Below are 9,030 nucleotides of genomic sequence, written 5' to 3'. Positions count from 1 at the left end.
AATGATGCTGAATGTTAATGAGTGTTTTATTTTCGAATGCATAAGTTGTAGGTACATCATAATCTACAAACATTTGCTTTATCCAAATCGACGGAGTACAACATCTTTTAGTTACTATGTACTCAATTTCAGTAGTGGAGAAAGAGAGAATTTTGCTTTTTGTTTTACCATGGGACTAAATTGTACCCAAAATAAAACCATGCTCCAAAAGTGTTTTTTTCTATCATCTAAGTTCCTTGTCCATTCACCATCAAAATAACCTACAAGGTTTAGATTAATATCTTTAGTAAATTAAATACTCAAATTTAAAGTACAATTAACACATCTAATTACATCTTTAATTGTTTTCAAGTGTGATTCTTTAGAGAAGCTTCATATCTTGCATATATGCCAACATTATGGTAAAGGTCTAGTCTACTAGTTGCGAGATATAAAATATTGACAATTATACTTCAATAAATGGTTACATATGTTGCTTAATCTTATTTATCTTTAATAAATTTTTCATTCAAACTCATAAGAGTACTCAGAAATTTTAAATGTATTCGGCTTAAACTTCTTCACTACCTCAAAATATATCTCTTTTGATTGATAAAAGTCTTGTTGTTAAGTTATTTAATTTAAAAAAAAAAAAAGTTAACTGACTCACCATGCTCTTCTCAAATTCTGTGTCTAACAAATTGATCACATGCCTTGGATGTAATGGAACCAAATATCATAGATCATTGAATCTTAACCCCGACATGAAATGGAGAGACTATTGCTGATGGATGCTTTAGGTGTTACCTATGCATAGTTTGAGGAGTCGGTTTCCATTCCTACCAAAATAAAGAAGAATGTAAGAGTTAAGATACTACCATTAGTAGCTTAGCCATAGGCTTTTTTACCCCCCCAAAAAAAAATACAAGTGATAGTGACAAATGTTATAGTTGAGGAAGTTAAAACTTCGTAAAAATGATAATCGAAATATACGTTTTTAGTATAATTAATCACCAATTAATTAAATTACATCTTATGAAATCTTAAAATTTGAGGTTTTAGATTTCATTTCATCCTTTATTTGATTCAACTTTGTATTAAATTAAGTTTTTTTATGAGAAATTATGAATATTTATTTTCCTGAAATTTCTATAATTCAAGTCCATTAAACAAGCCAAACTTGTATGGTAAGCTTTTAAATACCTAACCTATGGTTTGGCCTTTAAATTAAAGGTTTAATTTATAATTTGGCCACTAATATTTATATATATGTTTTGTTAAAATTATTTTAATTATATTATTCAGTCTTTTTTTGCCATTAATTTTTGATTTTTTGAAATTTTCTTTTCTAACATATTTAATGAATAAATTCAAGGTTTCAATCTTTTATACGCTTTTACTAGGAGATTTTTCTATTGACTTAATTTTTTAAATAATTGTGTTTATTTTCTTTAAATTAAGAATTTTTTAATTTCATGTATTATTTATTTATTTTTTAATTTCCACATGTAATTATTTTATAGAGTTATTTAAATAATAAATTACATCCCACCACATATGAAATTTACATCATCCCCATTATTTTTTTTAATGGTACTTTCATTAAATCTATTAAAAAAACAATAATTTGAAAAAAAACAAAGTTTGATGACAAAAAAGGACACATAAATACAATTAGGACCATTTTGATAAAATATGTAAACTTTAATGATGAAATTTGTCGTTAAAGCCTAAATTAAATAGCATACAAAATTGAAATCCATCTCTACGCCACTAATTACCGTCTCATTAAAGTCTAGTTCAGATAAATCCTTCCCAGTTTTTTATAGATCATTTATGTTATTCTCAGCACTTAAAAACAGTATTGATTTCCATTTTTCCTTGCTCGACATTGACCACAAGGTTTAACCAGTATGTTATATAGATAGGTATACTTATAGTAGACAAGAAGTGATGTTATACGTTGAAAATGCCTGCTTGTATAATGGTTTCACTAGAATATTGCAATACAAAAAATACTTCGAACAAGAACACCAAAGATGTTATTTCTATTACTTAAAAGTGTTGCAGCTATGTAATATTGTATCATTTCAGTATCTCAACTGTTTTGTACTAACATATATATATTTATATAGCATGTAAGAATGAAAGAATAATCAATGTTAGACCTAAACTTCAATTGTTTTTTGATTGAGAGCTTTGTATCTCCATTTCTCTTTCTCTAGAAAATCAGCACCAAGGAACCTGGAAACAAATGGCCATAGCCTACAAGTGTCTTCAAAATTCGTCAAAAAACTAAGTGCGGCTGTAACAACAGATATTACAGATGAAATGTATCTCTCTTTTTGCTTGCTTGAGCTTCACTTGTTCTTGTCTCCAATACCTTCTCTTCATTTTTATCCGGGAACCAAATGTGTTGCAAAAACCCAATGCTTAAAGAAATGTTGTTTCTATCAGCCAGCTTTTGGACTATTACAGGATCGATTTTGTCCTTCCCAGTAGAAGACACTGAATGCTACGGCGGGCCTTCTGTCAAACATTATTTTGGGTCCATAGATTTGGACTGCCGGATTTCCATTTTCTAAATTTGGATGTTTAAGGCTCATCAATGCATTCACCAACCAATTGGTCAGGTTCCTTGTCCTGTTACTGATTAGTATCAGCCCTAATGAATCTGCATGATCCAAACTTCTACATTCGGTTCTTGGATTTCTTCTTTTAGGGGTATTGTTGGTTTCTGTAGTTCCTGGTTCAAAGGATGTATTTATTACCTCTTCGATTTCAGAAAATGAAACAGTCTTTGTTTTTTTTTCTGTTCCAGATTCATCGTCCATTTGTTGAACAAGAACATTGTCCACCTTCAGTTTGGTTTCAATGTTAGAAATAGGTGGTGATGCTGGGACAAGATTCATTATTCCTACAATATTTGTACCAGTGGCTAGGTCCTTCAAAATTGAAGCACTGGATTTTCTGATAAACAAGCAACAAAACCCTGGAGGATTTTCTCCAAAAACCTTGAAAAAGGAACAAATAAGGAAGTCAGGATTGAAAAGAGAAAGCCCCAAGGTCTCCATGTCTTTTGCTCCTTATGCAGATGCATCAAGCAACACATGCCACCCATTCTCTTGAGCCAGGCTCATCCAGATACGAATATCTGGATCCTGTGACCCACGATTGAAGTGGAAAAATAATAAGTCCTCGTCTCTTGTACTTTTATTCTTTATCTTCTTTCTCAAATTTTCTGATTGAATTTGTAGATTAGGCAAGGAGAAATCAGCAGACATGACATTTGCTCCTCTTTTTTTGGAGCTTTCAGTCATCACTTCAACAGCCTCATTTTGATAGTCATAAACTGTGAGTAGATTTTGATTAGATTGAAAGGGATGACACTCTGACAGAAGCTTGAAAGCAGAAGATTGATTGGCAGTGAGAACCATGGAGTAATTAGCTTCTGAGATATTCATGAAAGCCATGATCCATCTCCCAATATCAGGTTGAAATTCTGACTTTTCCCCCTCACCATATAGTAGCTGAGAGTCATTCAGGTTTACTGACTTGTAGAAGATATAAAAAAATGGGGGTTCTAAAGAAATAGTAGAACCTGGTGATTGAGTTTGAAGCTAAGAATAAGAGAAAAGACCATGACCAATATAGTCAAGGAACACATGGTTGGAGGGGGAAATATGATAGTATTCTTGAGCTCGAATTAGGTACCCAGCCTGTTCGGTTTGGGCCAAGGAAGCGATTCATGATAAGTGAAATGGAAAGCGAGGTAGAGAGAATGAGCAGTGCAAACCTCGAAATTCATACCGTGATACTGCCTCAGTGCTCAGAATAATTGAAGTTAAAGCATAATTAAAGTCGGGAAGGCCAACAAAAGGGTTGGGACAACAACCAAAAGAACATGCTTTCGAGACATCTCTTAAGAATGTTGGTGTCGATTTTGTTACAAAGAGGGGAAGAAAGGAAGAGAGAAGAAAAACAAAATTTTTCTGAATAATGGAGAAGGCTGTCTATTCAGCTTCTCACAGACACAACCTTTTCATTAAAAAAAAAAACTTTACAGCTGCTTAGCACTGGATTAGAAAAAAACGTAAAACATAAGTAAAAGATACTTATAGCGGAAAAACTTACAGCTGCCTATTATTAAAGGCCTAAAGCAACTAACACACAAAAGGTATATTTGATTTCCAATATTAAACTCAAAACACATCAACACTCCACCTTGAGATTGATATTAAACATACCAAGCTCACACTTGATAAAAGAAATTCTATTCCTTAAAAGCTACTTTGTCATCAAGTCAACAACTTGCATCTTAGAAGAATAAAATTCTATCTTAATCAGTAAATTTCTCTTAACCTCACGAATAATATGAAACTTTACATTGATGTACTTTGTTCTACCACGCTGAACTGGATTTTTAGCAATGGAAATAAGTGACTTATTGTCACACAAAAGAACAGTGACACTTTCTTGCTCAACCAAGATTAGAAAGCAAATTTCTCAACCAAATTGCTTGGCTTGCAGCAGCAACAACAACAATATATTCTGCTTCTGCAATTGATTGAGCCACAACTTGTTGCTTCTTGAAACTCCAACAGATTGCACCTGAACCAAGGTTAAAAACATACTTAGATGTTTAATGTCATCCAAACTCTCAGCCCAATCATTCTCAGAATATTCAGTCAACTTCACACTTCCTACCTTTAAATAATTCAGCTATTCACTTGTTTTGTCCTTCACATACTTGAGAACTCTCTTGGCAACTCCCAAATGAGTGTTTCTTTTTTTTTATCTATATATTATAAAAAAAATTACTTAAATGATATGTTAAATAAATTATGTACCAAAATGATACATCCAAACAAGTGGAGGGTGGTGCATAGGCGGCACCACCCTAAAATACTGACACATTTGATTGAAAAAAAATAATTAAAAAAATTGGTAATGGCAACTAAATAGACAATACCTAAAGAAATACGGGTCAAATACGACCTGTATACGAACAAAACCCAACCCAAAACTAGACTCGATGTCATAGATGGGACAGGACAATTGAGCAATACTGGTCATGCCTGCTGGAGAGGCGGCACACCCCTGGTCACGTCGTTTCCACAGGTGGCACACTTGTGGCTTGTCAGCGATGGGACTGGTTGGATGGCATGCCCGTGAGTTGTGTTTTTGGGGACCATTATAAGGTCCCCAATGTCCCATTTTTTGCCGAAAAAGAGAAGAAAATCTTTGAAGAAGAGAAGAAAAAGGAGGAGAGAGTGGGAAGGAGAAGGGGAAAAAGAAGAAAAAAAACATAATAGAGAGAGAGAAGGAGGAAGAGAAGGAAAAAATAAATAAATAGAAAAAGAAAGGACAGATTGTTGTTTAGGGAAGATTTAGTGTTTAAAAAAACATAAAAGATAAATTGTTTTATTTAGTAATTTTTTTGGTTATAAATAAATGTTAATTGGTTTTGTTGTTATTGTTGATTTAATTTAGATTTAATTTTTAAATTTATTTTTGTAAGGTATTATTTGGTTAAAAAGAGCTATCAATGTATATTTGTATTTATTTTATATTTTTATTCATTCATAAGTTATTTTAATGTTTATTGAAGTAAAAAGCCTATTTATGTTATGTATAAAGAATATTTTATTTTTATGTAATTTAATTGGCATGTGAATTTTGATTATTTTAATATAAATTTTTATTTTTATGTAGGTAAAAGATAAGAACATTGATATGGAATTTGTGAATAAGACCATTGAGTTGGAATTTATAAGATAAAGTAGGAATAATAGTTTATATGTTCTAATTTTTAAGATTTTATAATTGGGAATAAGAGTTTATGTTTTAAATTTTATTTTATGTTTTTGTAAATATTATAAATGAAATTTCTTTTGAATCCTTCTATGCAAAATATATATATATTTTTGACAATAATTAAGTTGGCATGTTATTATATATATTATATTTTAAACCAATACATTTTGCTTATTATCGTTTTAAAATAATAATAATAATATCCGTATTTATTTTGTTGAGATAGTTTATATGTTATGTTTTTGTTATATTTTTTATTGGCATGTTATTTTTATTATTTTAATATAATTTTTTGTTTTTATGTAGGTAAAAGATTAAACTATTGAGTTGGAATTTATAAGATATATTTATTTTGTTAATTTAGTATAGCAAAAATATGATGTGGACAAAATTGTTTGGTACTTTTGTAATTAAAAGCAATATATAAAATTTAAGTATTTTGATAAATATTTAAAATGCATCAAACTTAGTGTACATGCTAATTTTGGGCCACCTCAAAACCCAATAACTAAACCTACTCAAAACCCATACCCATCTCATCCTAAACTAACCCATTAAACCCCAAAACCCAACTAACCCACCCCAAAACCCAATAACTAAACCTACTCAAAACCCATACCCATCTCATCCTAAACTAAGCCTAAACAACTAAACCCGAAGCCCAACTACCCCAGCCCAATAACCTAAACTCAGCATTCAGAAACCCGAACCCCACTTGCGCACCAACCCCCTGCCTCTCCCACTTGCTCACCAGCTCTCCATGCCACCATGTCGGCTACCTGCTCCTCTGTACCACCATGCCTCTGTCACCTTCACCCATACCCTGCAAGCAAGAAAGAAGACAAGACAGATATAATAAAAAATATGTGTAAAAGGGTTATAAAAACCCAAATCAAAAACTGTAAAATTCTTCTTTTTTTTCGGCAAGTTCTAATACATACACTATATTTTCAAATACAAGAACAGTGAATCGAACAACACAAAAAAAAATCGAGCATCTAAGGTGATTACTTTTCTTTTACATATTTCATTCTTGTATTTTAGAATTTATTTTATTTATTTATTTTTTTAAAAAAATAAATATTTTCATAATAAATATTTAAATAAAAAAAGAAACATTAAAAAAAGGGAAGAGCTTTCTCCCTTTTTTTTTAGAAGCAGCAGCAAAAATAAAAAAAAAAAGGTCAATTTTACTTTTATAAGGAATCAAAACGACGCCGTTTTGAGCCTTAACTCCCATGGCCAAAACGATGTCGTTTCACCCTTTAAACATTATGTCTGACCTGCGACCCGACCCGTCCGGCCTAGGATCCGCGTGTTTTGGTGCGGAAGGGATAATTGCACTTTTGGCCCTTCCGCATTTTTATTATCTTCCAATCAAGTTTTTAATTATTTTAATTTGACCCAAAATATGCCGTGATTTGCAATTTGGTCCTCGTCTTTTGATCGCTTTTGACCAGAGGGATTTATCGTACTTTTGACCCCTCCAAGTTGCACACATATTATAATTTCGTCCTTTTCTTTTTATTTTTGTTTTGAATCAGCCCCAAAACTTTGTTTCTTGTTCAATTTTAGTCCTCTTTTAGTTTATTTTCACTTCTTTACTATTAAATTAATTAATTTTGATGTTTTGTATTATTATGTTTACATTTATTTATCGTTGTTGTATTATTATTATTAGTATTATTAATATATTTTTATTATATACGTATGAACATACTTTTTACTATTTCACATTATTATATTTATTATTTATTTTTAACATACTATTATTTTATTTTCTTTATATCATTATTATACTTAGTTTTTGTGTATATATTATATTTTCCTTTTTACTTCTATATTTACTATTTTCATTATATTTATTCATTACTTATTATTATTTATGTATATATATTTTTTAATCCCATATTATGTATAGACATTTCCAATATGTATTTCTTTAAATAATATTATTACGTGTATGTTTTAATATATATATATATGTATATATTGTTATGTGTACATTCTTCTTAATGATGCTATACATTAATATTTTAGTATTATATTTTTATATCTATGTTTTAATACCATACTATGTATATATTATATTTTATTATATATTAGTACATATATTTTATTATACGTATGTATATATACTTTTATATTAATATTATTTTCAGATATCATATTATTCATTATTATATTTATTATTTTCACTATTGCCACTTATTATATTATTTCAATATTATGTACTATCCGTGTACATACATCTTTTATTATGATTATTAGTGTATAAATACATGTTTTTTTATATTCCTAATATATATCGTATCGTTCATCTGTACTATGTATATATAAATATATATATATATTTCATATTATTACACATATGTATCTTTTAGGCATTTTCAAACGTCATGTATATATGTCGTACATTATATTTTTGCATGACATCTTATGTACATATTATCTGCTATTATTATTACTAAGTATATTTTGTATTTATTCATGATTTGTCTTTATTTCTTTTGCAAATGTCATTGTTATTGTTATTCAATGTTCTAGTATCCCATGTTAATATTTTTTATTCATAATGTCATTATTCACATCATTTATTATTTTAAATTCTTACTTTTGGAATCTTTTTCTAATTAATTTTAATACATAAGGCAACATGTCGGTTTAATACAAAGTCGCTGATTTCATCGCTATATTGGATGAACATCAATCGACTCGTGTTAAAACGGTATGTCCTTCTCAAAAATCTAAAGAATTGAAAATTTCTCATCTTTTTAATCGGATCTCGACTAAATGTTACATTGAACTCGTATTTTTGAAAATCTAGACAACACATGTTTACGAGATACCAATTTTGGGCGTCGCGAGGGTGCTAATACCTTCCTCGCGCGTAACTGACTCCCGAACCCCAATTTTCCTCTGGCTTTTAACGTAGACCTAAATTCAACTTTCCTTTTGTTTTAAAAATGAATCTAATAGGTGTCCGATCACACCTAGGAAAAAGGATCATGGCGACTCTCTTTATTTTAAAATCAAACTTCAAGTTTTCAAATTTTCAATAAATCGCCACAATTAGCTAATCAAACCAAAATTTTTACGTCACATACGGTGGCGACTCCAATCGGGGACAAAACTTATGAGTCGAGTCGAATTAAACACATTTTGTCAAAATTTCCAAATTTCTTTGTTAAAAGTAAATATTTGGTCGTGATCCGAAAGTCTCGTTTTCAAAAT

The 9,030-nt window shown here is 30.1% G+C and overlaps 1 pseudogene; it reads right to left on the bottom strand.

The window, feature by feature from the left end:
• Positions 1 to 1,998: 1,998 nt before the first annotated feature.
• Positions 1,999 to 4,287, bottom strand: LOC108468303 (uncharacterized; annotated as a pseudogene).
• Between the last annotated feature and the right edge of the window lie 4,743 nt (positions 4,288 to 9,030).

This window comes from Gossypium arboreum, chromosome 8, assembly GCF_025698485.1.
Source record: "Gossypium arboreum isolate Shixiya-1 chromosome 8, ASM2569848v2, whole genome shotgun sequence".
Classification (NCBI taxonomy): Eukaryota; Viridiplantae; Streptophyta; class Magnoliopsida; order Malvales; family Malvaceae; genus Gossypium; species Gossypium arboreum.
This window is presented reverse-complemented; position numbering and strand designations above follow the sequence as displayed.